Source organism: Rhinolophus sinicus, linkage group LG09 (assembly GCF_036562045.2).
Source record: "Rhinolophus sinicus isolate RSC01 linkage group LG09, ASM3656204v1, whole genome shotgun sequence".
Lineage (NCBI taxonomy): Eukaryota > Metazoa > Chordata > Mammalia > Chiroptera > Rhinolophidae > Rhinolophus > Rhinolophus sinicus.
Window position 1 is genome coordinate 99,699,027 of NC_133758.1, and position 16,259 is coordinate 99,715,285.

Below are 16,259 nucleotides of genomic sequence, written 5' to 3' on the forward strand. Positions count from 1 at the left end.
CCACAAAAAACATGTATAAACTTCTGAAAATTAAGCTCGACACATCAAACTGTCATACGATTTATGAGATGTTTTCCCAAAAAATCACATGAAATTAAAGAGAGCTCTTCAAAAGTATCAAACTCCCAGGAAGAAATTATTTTGTTAGAACTGATTTTTTTTTTTTTTTTAATTTTCCACATAATTAAACTCCAAGGTTGATCTGAATTTCTAGGGCACTTCGAGCTTTTAAAGGTCTTTGTTGTTTCCTGATGGTTTCCAGTAGGCTTGTTGTGTTTTTCCAACTAGTCTGGAATAAAGTCTAGTACCTCCTTTTGCATTCCCTTCAGTATCTAGTCCACGTTAAACACCTAGCATAGTAGCAGGTACATAACAATAGTACTGAGAGTAAGCATTTATTGAATATTAAATATTTTACCTTTATTATCTGATTTGATCTTCACAACAAATACAAATGGAGAAGCTGAGGCACACAGCTGGTAAATGGCAGAGCTAGCATTCCCACCCAGGTCTACATGGCTCCCAACATCCATGAACCAATCCCCCACATAACACAGCTACTTACCAAATGATTCATCTCTTCCTTCCTGTGTTTTCCTCTCTTTCTTCCAAATGCATTCTCATGCTCTCTTCATCACTGGCATAGTAGTTATAGAAGCTCTTTTTTTTTTCTTTTCATTTTGGTCACTTTATTAAATGACATTAAATAGTTTAAGTTTCAGCACTTTGGATGGTGAAACATAGATACTATGATTGTCATACTTGAATGCTTTTCTTTAAAAACACAATTCCATTCCTTATATATAGTGTGAAACAACCTTAAAGGAAGAAGTGACATTTTCGACAGTACTTAAGATACTCAGTACAGAATTAAAAAGCACTCTAACAGAAAAAAACGCAAGTCTTCATGACTGTATGATTTCAGCAGCCAAAGCTGGGTGATGGACTAAAATATTACTGTACATCCAGGATGAAACATACACAAGATCATAATACTGAGCAAAAATGCTTTACACCCAAAGAAATGAAACAAATTACAAAATGTGGAGAATTTAGCAGGCAAAACTGTATTATAACCAACATTTTAAATCATCATTTTTAAGCCATTGCAACTACTTAAAACTTCTAAAACAAATATGAAAATGGGCCTTTTAGTATCTTAGTGATGTGATTTTGTCATTAAATATTTGTTAAAACTTGATGTTATACTCAAAGTACGTATTACATAGCTACAATGTCAAGTGAGATGAGTGTATGCAAAATGGTCCAAGTTTTATTTCAAACATTCTTATTTCCAATTAATCCGTCTATTCTTTAAGAATAATAATCTGTATTATTCTTTAAGTCATAGTTTCATCCATGGTGAAAAACGTTTAGAAGGTTGCTTAAAATATTCACATCTGTCTTTGAGCAAGTAATTAGACCATGTTGAAAGTTCCCAAGTCTGGTAAATCTGGTTTAAAGGATTCTGGACTTGTAGAAATACCAACTGATAACAGTTGGCCAGAGTGTACTGCCTTCAGATATTTATCTTATAAATCTTGTCTTTTTCATTTCTTATAAAGCAAACACATATTCCTCCCCAATTAAATAAACTTGATTATGTGGCTGGCATAATACGCAAATATATGGAAACTGTTAGTGATAACTCACCATTAGAAAGTGGGGGAGATGGAGGTGGGAGGTTGGATCCACCAAAACTCACAAATTCTACATCACAAACCTATTGCTATTGGATATTTTACTACAAGTTCTTTCAATATAAAAATGGAAATTTCTTAATCATCCAAACAACTCCAAACAGTTTTAGCTAATATTAAGCTCATTCTAATCCAGTGATAATTTAGCACAAATCCTCCATCCAGCTTTTTTTTTTCTTTCTGGAATTCCTTACCTGTTTTCACTATCTGTTATAACACCATCTCAAAAATGATTTTGCATCAAAATTTGAATCGATTCCCATAGTCTAACAAACTGTTTCTTTAAGAAACACAAGCAATCAAATTGTACATGAATACATTTATAGGTCATTTTTAGAGGCCTGGATTAAGAAAAAAGCAATGTAATGATTTGCTAGTAAAACTTCATAAAAGGGTACTAGATAAATTACTTTTGACCATAAAATTGCCTCACAGATATAAACTGAAAAAAAAAAATCAAACATTGAAATGTAATTTACTTAAGAAAATGTAGGCAAGTTGAGGGGAAAAAATATGATGATGAGAGAAAAGAAGAGCATAGAAGCCAGCGATGCTTATCTGTAAGAGGAATTATTTCACAATATTGACAGTACTGGAAGTTGTTAAAGCACATTGCTCCTGTTAATTTCAAGTCAGCAATAGTTCTGCCATTTTGATATTGTTTATAAACATCATGATCATTATAAAAGATGTTATCTTAAGGAAAGTCTGTGATTTTCATGTCAATGGATGAGACTGTAAAGTGCTAGAACTTTTTTAGACAATCTTAAATGCACACAGCTACTTACCAAATGACTCATCTCTTCCTTCCTGTGTTTTCCTCTCTTTCTTCCAAATGCATTCTCATGCTCTCTTCATCACTGGCATAGTTATAGAAGCTCTTTTTTTTTTTCTTTTTTTTTCATTTTGGTCACTTTATTAAATGACATTAAATAGTTTAAGTTTCAACTACTAAACAGCACTTTGGATGGTGAAACATAGATGCTAAAGCAATTCCATTGTTAGAGACATAGTCAAAGCATATACTCAAACAAATATGCAAGAAAACCAAAACGAAATAATGTTTCCTACGATATTGCTTACATAGAAAATGACTGGAAAGGACCTAAACGTCCTTCAGTAGGAGACTGACTAAATAAACTATATTACTTTTTATGGAATATTTCCTAGCTCTTAAAAAAGAATAGGGAGATGTGTGTGTGTGTGTGTGTGTATTTGTGTGTGTGTATATGTGTGTAAAGATCTTCAAGAAATACTAAATTGAAACAGAAGAAATAGAGTAGCTTGACCTCACCTTTGATTAGTCAAACTAAATAAAATATATATACCTATGACAGGTATCAGTTTTGAAGTATTTCCTAGTGTATGTTTGTTCCCTTATCAGCAAGCTTAGTTCTATCCCTGAATTCTGCACTTACCCTAGACAAAGGCACAGCACTAGACTTGGGCTGGAAGAGGATATGCCTAGGAGAAGTCTCTAGCAGGCAGGAAGGAGACACAAAATAAAAGCTTGAGGCTCAGTGGGCTGTGGGAAGAAGAGAGATGGAGGGGGCAGCAGAAGGTCAGACAGGTATATTATGGAAATCCTGCCTCCCAAGCCAAAATCCCAGAGGGTGAGTATTAGGTTGAGTGGAAACTTGAAAGTAGAGGGACTCTTGCTCCTTTTCCATTTGACAAGCTGGGAAGATACTGCCTTATATGGTTCCCTGCATGTTGCATGAAATAAGGTGGAAAAGGGGCCCAGCGAGTATTTTCCTGAAAGGAGCTGTGTCAAAGTGAAAGGAGGCTGTTTAAAGCAGAAGACACTGAATTCCTGTTAACTGGCACAATTAGGCTTCCTTGCTGCCCAGTGGGGAAGGACTTGTGAAGGAAAAAATATAATCTATCACTTAGAGCAAAACAGAGTTGCTATATTTTGTATACCCAAGTGTAGGGAGTGAGTTAATTTGTGACCCAATACACAAAAACTATTATATAGTGCACAAAACTTCCAGAGCTCTTCAAGAGGCTACCTTTGGGGAATAGGATTAGGGGGTTAGTGGGTGTTCAGGGAAGGAAACTTTATCGCTTTTATAATTAAAAAAATTTTTAACCATTTCAAATAGCTATCACCAGAAAATGTCCACTTCCCATTTATACTCTACTTCTGCATAAAAAATTAAAATAGTACTTTGCTGGCAACCAATCATTTCTTCTGTTTTATTGATCACAGATGAGCTCTCCAGTCCCATATTCAAACCAAAGGAGGGCCCAAACTCTTAAAGAGTGATCACACTTAAATCTCATTAAAACAGAAGGATCAGATTAAGTCTTTCATCACACATATCAGCAACAATTCCCTAAATTAGAGGCTTACAGTTATAAAAGATCCATCTGTTCATTAATTCATTCAATAAGTACTTTTTTGAGAGTGTATTATGCACCGGATGCTTTTATTGGAACTGGGATACAGTGGTAAAAATAAGACAAAGTCCCTGCCTTCCGAAAGCTTTGATTCTAGTGGGAAAGGTGAACAATGAGTATGTTTGCAAATAGATAATGTATCTCAGCTAGAACTAAATACGAAATACTATGATAAAAATAAATCAGGAATGAGCTCTCAACCGTGAAGAGACACAGAGGAAACTTAAATGCATATTACTAAGTGAAAGAAGCCAATAGAAAAAAGCTACGTATTGTGTGATTCCAATAATATGACATTCTGGAAAAGACAAAACTGTGGAGACACTAAAAGGATCAGTGGCTGCCAGAGGATGGAGGAAGGAAGGGATGAATAGGCAGAGCACAGAGGATCTTTAGGGCAGTGAAACTACTCTGTGTACTATAATGGTGGATACGTGTCATTATACATTTGTCAAAAACCGTGGAATATTTAGCACCAAGAGTAAACCCTGATGTAAACTATGGACTTTGGGTGGTAATGATGAGTCAATGCAGGTTATTGATTGTAACAGATATATCATTCTGGTGCTGGATGTTGATAATGGGGGAGGTTCTGTACAGTGGGTGGGGAGGGAAAAAGGGGGGGTTATATGGGAAATCTCTGTACCCTCCACTCAGTTTTGCTGTCAATCTAAAACTGCTCTAAAAACCAAAGTTTATTTTTTCTAAGTTAAAAAAAAAAATCAGAGTAAGGGAAAACATGAACAGTGGTCGGGATTATTTTATTCTGAATTCTCATTGGACTCAGCAAATAATTTTCATTGAAAAAAATTTTTTAGCAGGTAAAAATTACTCCACTTCCAGTATTTTGCCTTTTAATGTTTTCTTTAAACACAAAATAGCAACATAAAAGGAATGCAAGTATAAGAGTTCTGTAGAAAATTAGCAAATCGTACAAATTATGAGGGCATATAAGAAAGGTTAGGTGTGATGGTAAATTTTATATATCAACTTGACTGGACCATGGGGTCCCCGGATAGTTTGTTAAACATTATTCTAGGTGTGTCCGTGAGGATGTTTCTGAATGAGATGAGCATCTGAATTTGTAGACAGAGTAAAGCAGATGGCCCTCCCCAAAGTGCATGGCCTCATCCAATCCATTCAAGACTTGAATACAACAGAAAGACTAAGGCAGAATTCCATCTCTCTCTCTCTCTACCTCTCCCTCTCCCTCTCTCCCTCCCTCCCTCCCTCCTTCCCTGAAAGCTTGAGCTGAAACGTTGATGGTCTCCTGCCCTCAGACTAAAACTTGTGCCACCCTGGTTCTCAAGCCTTCGGACTCAGACTGGAAGGAATGACAACTGCACCACCAGTTTTCCTAGGTCTCTAGCTTGCCGGCTGCAGATCTTGAAATTTCTCAGCCTCCATAGTCATGTGGGCCAATTCTTCATTAAATCAATATCTATACCTATATATTTCCATCCTATTGGTTCTATTTCTCTGGAAAACCCTAATACGAAAGCGTACTTACCTGAAGTTCTATTGGAGTTTTGAGTCAATGGAGCACAAAGTTAGCACTTTGTAGTCTACTCAGAATTATAGTGAGGTGAGTATTGTTACAGTGTTATTTTATAGGATAAGGAAAGGGAGACTCTGGGATCCAGCAATGGGGTAGGGATGTGGCAGAGCTGGTGCGCAAACTCAATTTCAAAGCCCAATCCTACAGCAGTATGTAGACACACAGATTGTATGTAAGTAGGGTTTTATTTAAATTCCAGTATATTAAGTGAAAACAGAGGCACATTCTGATAGTGACCCAAATATCTTTCGGCTTGGCTGGGAATTGGCTTTCTTGCCTTGTTTTAAGTCCATGCCTGGGAGAATCTTGGGTCATACAGGTCTGCTTAACTTTTTAATACTGTATCTCAGAACAAAAGGGAGGTCCCCTGGTAGATACACCCCTGGGCTTCCCAGACTTGGTGTACTAAAGAAGCTGTTAGGATTCTTACGGCTCTAAGATTGAATTCATTCCCCATGGGTGAACTGCTATTTGTCCCAAATCAGACCTGGGAGGCAACTTCCAGAATCTTTCCTAAAAGCACGAGTTTTGGAATCTTGGGTTTGAATCTGGCTTGGCTACCTCCTAGTTGTGTGATGATAGGTGAGTTAATTGACCTCTCTGAACTTACGTGTCCCATCTATTAAATATAGAGTATTGATTTGTGTGAATGAATGTGTTCCACAAATGTTTCTTGGCTATTTCCTATGTGCCAGATACTGTGCCAGATGCCAGGGATATAAAGACGAACAAGAGAAAGTCCTCTACTTTCCAGAAGTGCCCACTCTAGCAGGGGAGACACATAAGCAAACCATCATTCTACTACCACATAATAATTCTGATAGACATATAGTGAGTGGTGGCACTCACCTTCTAGCACTTACGTATGTCCAGTTGTCCTTTCCTTTCAGCCTAATGAGAGGATTACACATCTGCCCCCTTGCAGTTAGGCAGGGCTGTGTAACAGGGCTGGCCAGTAGGCTAAGAATGGGTATGACATGGTCACCGCTGGGCCACTACATTTAACTACCAACCAGCATGCTACTCCCAGTATTCTCTTCTCCTGCCACATTGACCAGAGAAGCCAAGAGTTCTGGATGGTACAATTACAAGATAGGAAAGCCTCCCTCAGCTTCTTTAGGCAGGTCACTGAGGGAAGCTGCCCAAGAGAATAACCCAGACAGCAGGCAGACTTTGATTGACCAAACCATAAACTGGTGCGAAGCCATTGAGATCTGTGGGCTGTAAGTCACTCCAGCGTGATCTAGGCTCCCAAATTCAAAAAGCAACCTGCAAAGGGCATTCTGCAAGAGTCAGAGATTGACGAGTGCTAAAGGATGAGTGAGAAGAGCCAGGGGAAGGGAAGGGAGGACCATCAGAACGGAGAGGAGGCAGAGCAAAGGCCTCGAGGCCTGGTCAGGGGGTAACTACAAATAGTTGGTGTGTGCTGGAATGCAGAGAGAGTGGCACGGGGGCAAGAGAGAGACTGGAGAGGGATACAAAGCCACACTGTGGAGGGCCCCGGGGGGTACCTTAGCAGCTTGGTCCTACTCCTGGAGGAGACGGGGACCATGCAAGGCTTCTAGCAGAGACGTGGCAGCTCATCTGTGGTTACACAGAGGAGGGATGGGGGCAGGACTACAGTGTTTCCCAAAAAACAAGACCGGGTCTTATATTGATTTTTGCTCCAAAAGACGCATTAGGGCTTATGTTCAGGGGATGTCATCCTGACAAATCATGCTAGGGCTTCTTTTCCGGTTAGGTCTTATTTTCGGGGAAACACAGTTGAGGCAGGAGATCAAGATGAAACTAAACAACTTATGGAAAGTACCTACTGTGGTACCTGGCAGACAGAAGTACACCACTTCCCTTTCTCTTCCCCTGCTCATATATTCATGTAGTTTTAGAAACTAGCCAACCCTGTAGCTCGGCAATCTTACGTTCAGGACTCTAGAGAAATAAAAGCTCAATTATGTAAAAATGTAGGTATAAGGGTGTCTCCTGAAGCCTTGCCTGTTGAGCAAGAAAACGGAAAACAACGTGGATGTTCCTCAAGAGGAAACAAGTTGAATCAATCAGGGAACGTGCTATATGACATATTATTAAAAAGAATAAAAGCTATGTTAGCTGACCTGGATGGGGTATTCACGACATAGAGTTAAGTGAGAAAAACAAGTTGCAGGGTAATGCTCATTGGATGATTGCATTACTTTAAAAAACAAACATATAACACAACCCTGTTTGTGTAATCAGGATGGCTGCCTGTATCCATTCATGTGAGCCTCCGGCAGGGTGTGGAAGGTGAGGCAGCCATTAACAGTGCTCATCTCAAGGGACTGGCAGTCTTGCCATTGCAACAATCAGCATGTATTACTCTAACGATCATTTTTAAATGAATAGAGAAATGGAAACAAAAACACTGTCTTGGAGAAGTGGAATTGGTAATGCTCTTCCTATAGTGATTGCCAAGGCATAAAAACCAATCTTTCAGCCAGATGATTCCTCTTCTGGTTGAAGTTTCCTCTTGCCACTGGAATGTGATTGTTTTTAAAGAAAATGCTCTACCTTGAGTTCTCTCTGATTACTAATTCCAGCGGATTGGACTCAGACTCTCAGGGGATTTAAACGGATCCAGGCCTCAGTGCTAATTACGCCATGATAGGAAGCCCTGTTCACTTTTAGGAAATGAATGGGTCTTCCCATCAGGATAAGCAAATTACTTTAGGCTATGGGGAAAAGGCAACCAATCTTCCACAAATATGTATTGGCCTTAAAAGACCAAGGACATGCAAATCAAGCTGAATCATTGGAAGTTCTTCGAGGGCTGGAGCTAAGGCTTATAGTAGGTGCTGATGAATTGAATCTAAATTAATTAAAAGCACTCACCTCAGATATAGAAAACCTGTTCTGATTTGCCAGCCTTTTCCAATGGGGCACTATGAAAAATAACATCACCCATCTTTCCAGATGCACAATCTTAGGAGATACTGGCATGCTGAATTTAAGGTGTCTGTGGGAGAGCTAAAGTGAAAATGTCCAGCAAATAGTGAAAATATCTAGATTATCCAGAATACAGGGGCAGATTGGAGCCGAAACATAAACTTGGGAGTCATTTGTATGAAAGAGAAAGGGTAAGCAAAGCCTCACTCACAAGGATGAGCTGGCCACAGAAGGCACAGAGGAAAGAGTGCCTGGGACAGTTTAGTGAGCTCAGTTAGAGATGCAGCTTAGAGGGGTGGTTAATAGCACAGAGTCCCTGGGGTCCAGTCTTGGCTCTACCCTTTTTCCAGCTGGGTGCTCTTCGGCTTGTTACTTAACATTTTTAGTTCTCCATTTTCTCATCTGAAAAATACAGTTGATAACCATAGCTCCCCTAGAAAATTGTGGTAAGGACGTCACGAGATAATATATGCCGAGTACTTAGAGGTTCTGGGGCACAGTGAGCCCTCCCAAATGTTGTAATCTCAGGGATCAGCTAGGACAACGGACAGAGAAGCAGCCGCAAGCAGAAAGGAGGAAGGAACAGCAGGGAGAGAGAACAGACCGAGACCAAGCAGGAAGACATGGTCAGGAGCTTCAGATATGCCAGTGGGGAAAGTAAGATTAGGGCTAAAATGCTTCCATTGGATTTAGCAACAAGGAAGTCTACAGCACTGGGCCAAAGCTGTCCCAGGGTGAAAGTGAGACAGATTGTTTCCAAAGCAAAATAGGCAGCATGACCAGCATTCTGACAGAGCCACAGGATATCTTAAAAGAAGGTTAAAGGAGGTAAAAGTAAATTTTCATTTAATTAATATCATTCTAAGTATCAAAGTAATGCATGATCAATGCAGAAAACCTGGAAAACAAAGAAAAATACAAAGAGGGAATAAAGTACCACTTCGTCCACCTTCCAGAGATACCTACATTTTTTTCTATGTACCTGTATTTACATTAGGGTGTGGACACCAATAGTTCATCTTACCATGTGACAAACATAGTCTGTATTCACTCAAAACTTTGAAATCCTATTATTTAAAGATACTCGAGGAAAACTTAGAATATTCTGATCATATCAGAGTAGACTAAGCTTTTTAAAGTATGTCACAAAATCCAGAGCCATAAAAGAAAGGATATAAAGTCAGCTTCGTAGAAATCTAAACTTTCTGCCTGGCAAAACAAAACACTATAAGCTAATAGAAAGATGAATGATAAACTAAAAATACACGTGAAAAACTAAGGTTTACCTTTTGGAGTGTATGAGATCAATATGAAAAAGATCAATAACCAACAGAAAATCAGACAAAGGATATGAACATAGAGTTGAGCCAAAAATGAAATAAAAATGGTCTTCAAATATCTGGCCCGGTGGTCCATCTTGACTTATACTAAAAGAGATGCAACTTAAAACTATACCGAGATACTTTTCCCTCACCAGTTTGGCAAAGACAAAGACTGATGCTATCACGCGCCGATGAGAGTATGAATAGGTGTTCTCTCACACCTTGCCAGAGGAAGTATGAAATTGGTGCCAATGTCTATCAAATTGCCCATATCTTTGAGTACGTACCTCCATTTCTAGGAAACTGTCCCACTGACACTCTCACACATGTGAAATCACACATGTGGACCAAATTATTCACTGTAGTGTTTATCCGTAATAACAAGAGATTGGAAACAACCTAAAATTCCATCAATGGGGGACTGGTTAAATAAAGGGAATACAAGGGCTAAGAGAAAGGAGGCAGCCCTGTATCTTCCTGAAAAGGAATTATTACTAAAATACATTCAATAAAGAAAGCAAGGTACACAGCAGTATAATGAGTGCACCACCACTTATGTAGAAGAATAAAATTAAATCATGAGCAATATGAATATTTTGCTTATCAGTGTATGGAGTATTTCTGGAAGGAATCGCAAGATAAAAACTAGTAGAAGTGATCGCCCCGAAAGAGGTAAACTGGTTGGCTCAGGGATGGAAGTGACCTCACTGGGTACCCGTTGGTACCTCTTGAATTTTGTGCCAGGGTATGTGTTACCTACACAAGCAAGTAAATAAATTAAAATATTTTAAAACAAAATAAATCTATAAGCCACTTTATTTGTCTTTATTTTTGTGCGTGGCCATTATATTTTTTCAGCTGTCTTTCTCCTTCGTACTTTATCTGCGTTGATCCTTTTCTATGTCCCTTCTCTTCCCTTTTTTCCTTTGCCCCACATCTGTCTAATATGACAACTAAACAGCAACAACAACAAAAGCATCTGCTGACAATTCAGTACCTGTACCGATAACTGTGCTTCATGGGTGTGACTTCATTTAATTCTTACAATCACCCACAGAAGGGAAGTTTTCTTTGCCACAATTTACAAATGAGGAAACTCAGGCACAGGAGATTGAAGTGCCTGACCCAAAGCCATAGTGGTGATTAAGTAATGGGGCTGGGATTTAAACCGAGTCTGTCTCTGACATCCATGCTTCTTGTAGTGAACTGTACTGCTTGCAATATGGAATACACATATACACGTATCTATTTTGAATTGTAGAATAAAGTATTACAATCTGTTTCCAATTTGAAAATCCAGTGAACTTAATATTTTATATGACTTTTTTTAAAGCACATATACAAACAATTTTTTTGTGTGAATTATAGTATTTCTTTTTTCTAAACTGTTGGTGATTATTTTCAACAAATCCATTGAAAGAAGACCCCACCTTTCACTCATTCTTCAGCCCCGAGCTCCTAGCAAGTGCTCAAAACTGTGCTATTCATTGACATTGAAAGATGGAGCCCTCAAGAAACTCTCAGCCAACTACAGAGAGAGCAACACGAATGTTTCTTGGGCCCCTACTATGTGCCAAACAGGGTACTAAGCACTTCACGTGGGTTCTAACAACTGTATGACGTAAGGTACAATTGCTACCTCCCATTTTACAAATGAAAAAACAATGACTTCAGTAAGTTCTCAGCAGACCACAGCTTGTAGGTTACAGGACAGAAATTGGAACCCTGGCAGTTTGGCTTCAGAGGCAGTGCCATCACGACACTGCCTGGAAACTGATTAATACAGCATGTGATACTGCAGGACAGCCTGGAGGATAGCCCTCACATTCCTGGAAATGGTTCAGCGAAGGCTTCCCGGAGGGTCGAGGCCTAGGTCTGAGTCGTGATGGAAGTTCAGAACACAGAGACGTCATGGCACCCGCAAGATGTCATTCTACCCTGCACTGACATTGTTATGAAAAGGCTTACAGCCTTTAAAGAGGAAAACAATTGTAGCACCGAGCCTCATGTGATCTGCCTGGGAGCTGTGCCATGTAGTGGAACCAAGTTTATGTAGGGAGTTTTATATTTTACTCAATATTGTGAAGTTTGACCAGGACACAGTCCAGTATCAACCAGGTTCCTGTCAGCAGACGGGTACCGTTAGCAGGAGGCAGGGGTTGGATTTAACGGCACTGTTTGTTTTCCTAATGCAATGTCCTAGAAATGTGCAACAGAACTTCAGCAGAGATGAATCATAAGCGGGATACAGTACAATAAGATGCAAAGCCAAGAATAACAGTAGAAGTGCTTTCCTGTGAACTTGATACAGTTAAGAGCTAAACTTAGGCTCTAAGAAGCAATCCTTTGGGACCCTAAGAATGCTTCAGCTGTGGTTAGGATGGGACAGTGACAACGCAGAAATCCCTAGGCTTGTGGGCTGCTGTCTTGCTGTGTCTAATTCTCTCACTGGACCAGTCTTCCATCCCTAACTGTGCTGTGACTCAAGAGTTGGGCCCAGCCTTCTGTCCTATCCACCCAGGCAGGAGCTGGTACCTGGCTGGGGAAACCCAAGGGCATCTAATTCTGTAGAACACAAATTCTGCCCTGCTCACATCCAAACTCAGCTGGTAGCCTGTGTTTGTACAAACAATAGCCTTCATTTTGAGACATAGGAGCAGCATGATTTGACCAGATAATTTCTTTCCTGAAAAAAGAAAACCAATTGCCTTTGAAAGCTTTATGGCCAATTACCTTACAAGTATTTGTAAGATCAAATAATGCCTTTGCTATATACTCTTCCTACACTCCCTAAGTGGTACCCAGATAATAGCCAATCTCTGGATTGCATTAATTTTTGTCTTCAAAATATCCCTCTGTTCCACTGAGGCCACTAGTGTGCAGGAAGATGCTTTAACAACTAGCTTCTGAGGGCCCTGGTTTGTAGCATTTGCCCATTTCCATAGTATAAACACTCCCACCTTGTCTAATCTATTTTCACCTCTCCTCTCAAATACCAACAAGCTTCTTTATGATTCTGGGAGCCTGTATGACCTTAGGTAAGTCATTTAACCTCTCTGAACTTCAGTCTCTTCATCCATGAAGTGAAGCTAATAATAGCACTTCCATAGAGTGGGATTTAAATGAATTAACATATGTAAAGCATGGAGCCCAGCACCTGGCATTCAACAAATACCTGATTGACCCAACATGTCAACCCTCGATTACTCAAAATACCTTAGAAGGAAAACTATACTGTGGTTAGGGACTCCAAGGGTCAGGGGTCCTCCTAGGACATTTCCCTCTATGTCCAAACTCTCCCAAATAGGCGCCTGGGGTTGGATTTTTAAAGAGATCAGGGTGGGGGCGGGGGGCTCTGAAATATCCAGTATTTGGGCCATTCCAGCATCTCAGAGCCCTGAAGAGAGGCCTTGGCTGTCTACATCTTACCCAATCACCTCCCTCGGCCATCCCCAAGGGAGGGTGTCTGCTCGGCGGTGGGTGTAACTTTAGCACCCAGAGGAAACGCAGTTTCCTTGCACAAGCAACACAGTCCCAACAGGTGATAGTTGAATTGAGAAAGACACGGTTGGAACTGGAGAAGGGAAGGACAGAAATGTTTTTGTTTTGTTTTGTTTTTTCGCTTTGTAGCACAGACTCCGATGAGGAATCTCAAGGCACTAGAGGACATGAGCTACAAGATGAGGAGAGACGGTGATGCCATCACCCATGACAATGCCGCATGCATCCTGACACCAAAGGGCAATGAGCTACTGATGCCCACCACCAGGGCTTGATGATGTTGTCACCAGAACCAGCTGAAAAGCAAGCTTCAGTCCAACTGCAAATTTCACTTTCATGATGTCAAAAAATCAGCACGACTTACTGATTTAGAGATTACACCACTTCATGAACAACTAAATTAACTCTCTTGGGAAACCCAATGATTGTTTTAAGTGCATCTTATCCCCATTAAGACATGGACTCTTTTCTTCTCTGTGCCTTGTGATGTGAACCGATCTTGCAATTCATTTGACATTTCCCTTCTCAGCTCTGACTGGTACATCTGTCGTCATGAGTCACATGAGTCCCACTCTGAGAATTACTCAGAAGGTTATGCATACAGAGAGGTATTTAAAAAGCAGATTATAAAACACTGTGTATGGAATTTTTCCATTTCTCATAGATGTATATACGTATTGCTACAAATAAAAATGACAAGAATGATTGCAACGTAATGAAAAGAGTGATTACACCTGGGTGATAAGATTATTTTTTCCATTTTTTTCCCGTTTTGCCCATCTCTATTTTCTCAATTTTCGACATTGAACCTGTATAATTACTTGTGTAATTCTTTTTTAAGTTAAAACAATTAGAATTTTGAATACTGATGTGCTTCTGCTTGTATAGTATCTAAGAAATCTGCTACCTCCTTGCATTGATATGTTTGGGCTTTGGCATCTTCCAAATCAGTTTTGTCTACCTGATGCCACCAAGAGCCTGAGCATGTCACAACGGTCGGCACCCCAACCAGCCACTACAGGTCTTTGGGTGTGAACTAGAAGACGGCATCAGGCTTTTGGACTTTCAAGAACTATTTCTCAATTTCGAGTCTCCTATAGTTCCATTAAGGGTAGAGGACGATTAAGCATGGCTACAGAATCATATAATCACAGAACGCTGGAGCAAGGAGGGACTTTAGAGAGCAGCTCTCTCCTGGAGCCCTGAGATGGGGAGGACTTTGCCCCAGATCTTCCAGTTAGTCATCATCTCAAAGTTCATATCTGCCAACAATGACACTCACAAAACACAAGAAACCAAGGCTTCAACAATACAATGAAAGAACAGCCTAATTCAGGGAAACCTTATATTTGGCCAAAAGGTTTTGCTGGCAGCAAAAATCCCCAGCCTTCTTCTGAATCCTTCAATCTAAGACACGTCAAGAAGGCCAGAGGTGTCTTTTCAATCCTGGCCAACAGAGTAGCTACACAATATCAGATGGAATAAACCCAGAACCCAAATCTCTTCTGAAACCTGATTTGCCCCAACAGCTTTACTGGCGCCACAAACTTAACACAGAGAAAGGAGTATATATTATATTTCAGCCTTTGTTGCTTGTCCGAAGAGGATGAGAGAATCTGAAGCAAATAGCAGCAATTGCTTAGGCACCAAGGCTCCAAACAAAGCTTTAGAAATGCAGTCTCTCATTTTAAAAGTTCATCATGTCCCAAAAAAGGATCACCAAAAGACAATTTCAAATGCCAGAATGGAGGAAACCATTTCCATCCATCCTGATCACTTGCCAAGCTGACTAGTGTAGCAGGTATGTCTTCCCCACTGTCACCACCGCTCACCCCCAGGAAAGCAGCACATACAAAACATGGCCTCCAGGAGAGGAGATATAGGGCTACCATACCACAGAGCCCTTGGCGATCACAAAACTGCCACTCAGACATACACCACTTTGGGGACCCCACAGCACAGGAGGAGCCACATGTCTGGTGGACAAAAGTCATGGCAGACCAGCAGTCGGGCTTCCTGGGTACCCAGGCTTCTAAGGCCACACAGTGAGGACAGCACCCCTGGAGCCTTGAGTATCATCTATAGGTCAAGGACTCTCTGTGCTGCACACACCCACCCCCATACACAACTACGAAAACCTTAACAGCTTGAATATATCGCCCATGATTCTTTGACCTGCTTACCTGGACCTGAACTCTTCTGTAAGGTTTTTCTTGTCTATTTTATAAAATTTTTAAAGATTTTTATTAAAAGTACAGCTAATATACAATATTATTTTAGTTTCGGGTGTACACCATAGTTATCCAACATTTTTATACCTAAAGAAGTGATCATCATGATAAGTCCAGCAACCATGTGACACTGCACCATCTTGTGACAATATTATCATCTATATTCCCTGTGCTGTACATTACATCCCCATAACTTATTTGTTTTATACCTGGAAATTTGGACCTCTTATTCCCCTTCACCTTTTCCCCCCTTTAAAATTTTTTTCAATTACAGTTGACATCCAATATTATTTTATATTAATTTCAGGTGTATAGTGGTCAGACATTTATATAATTTAAGAAGTGATCCCCTGACTAGTCTAGTACCTACCTAGCATTATACATAGTTATTACCATATCATTGACTATATTCCCTACGCTTTACTTGACATCCCCATGACTATTTTGTAACTACAAATTTGTGCTTTTTTTAATTTCAAAATCTATTTTTATTGCAGCCAAACCAAACAGTGGAATTAACTGTACATAATAAACCATTATATATATATAATATATTATTATATATTATATATGATACATGATATTATATATATTAAGTTATAGGGAATAAAGTTTATTTTGGCAG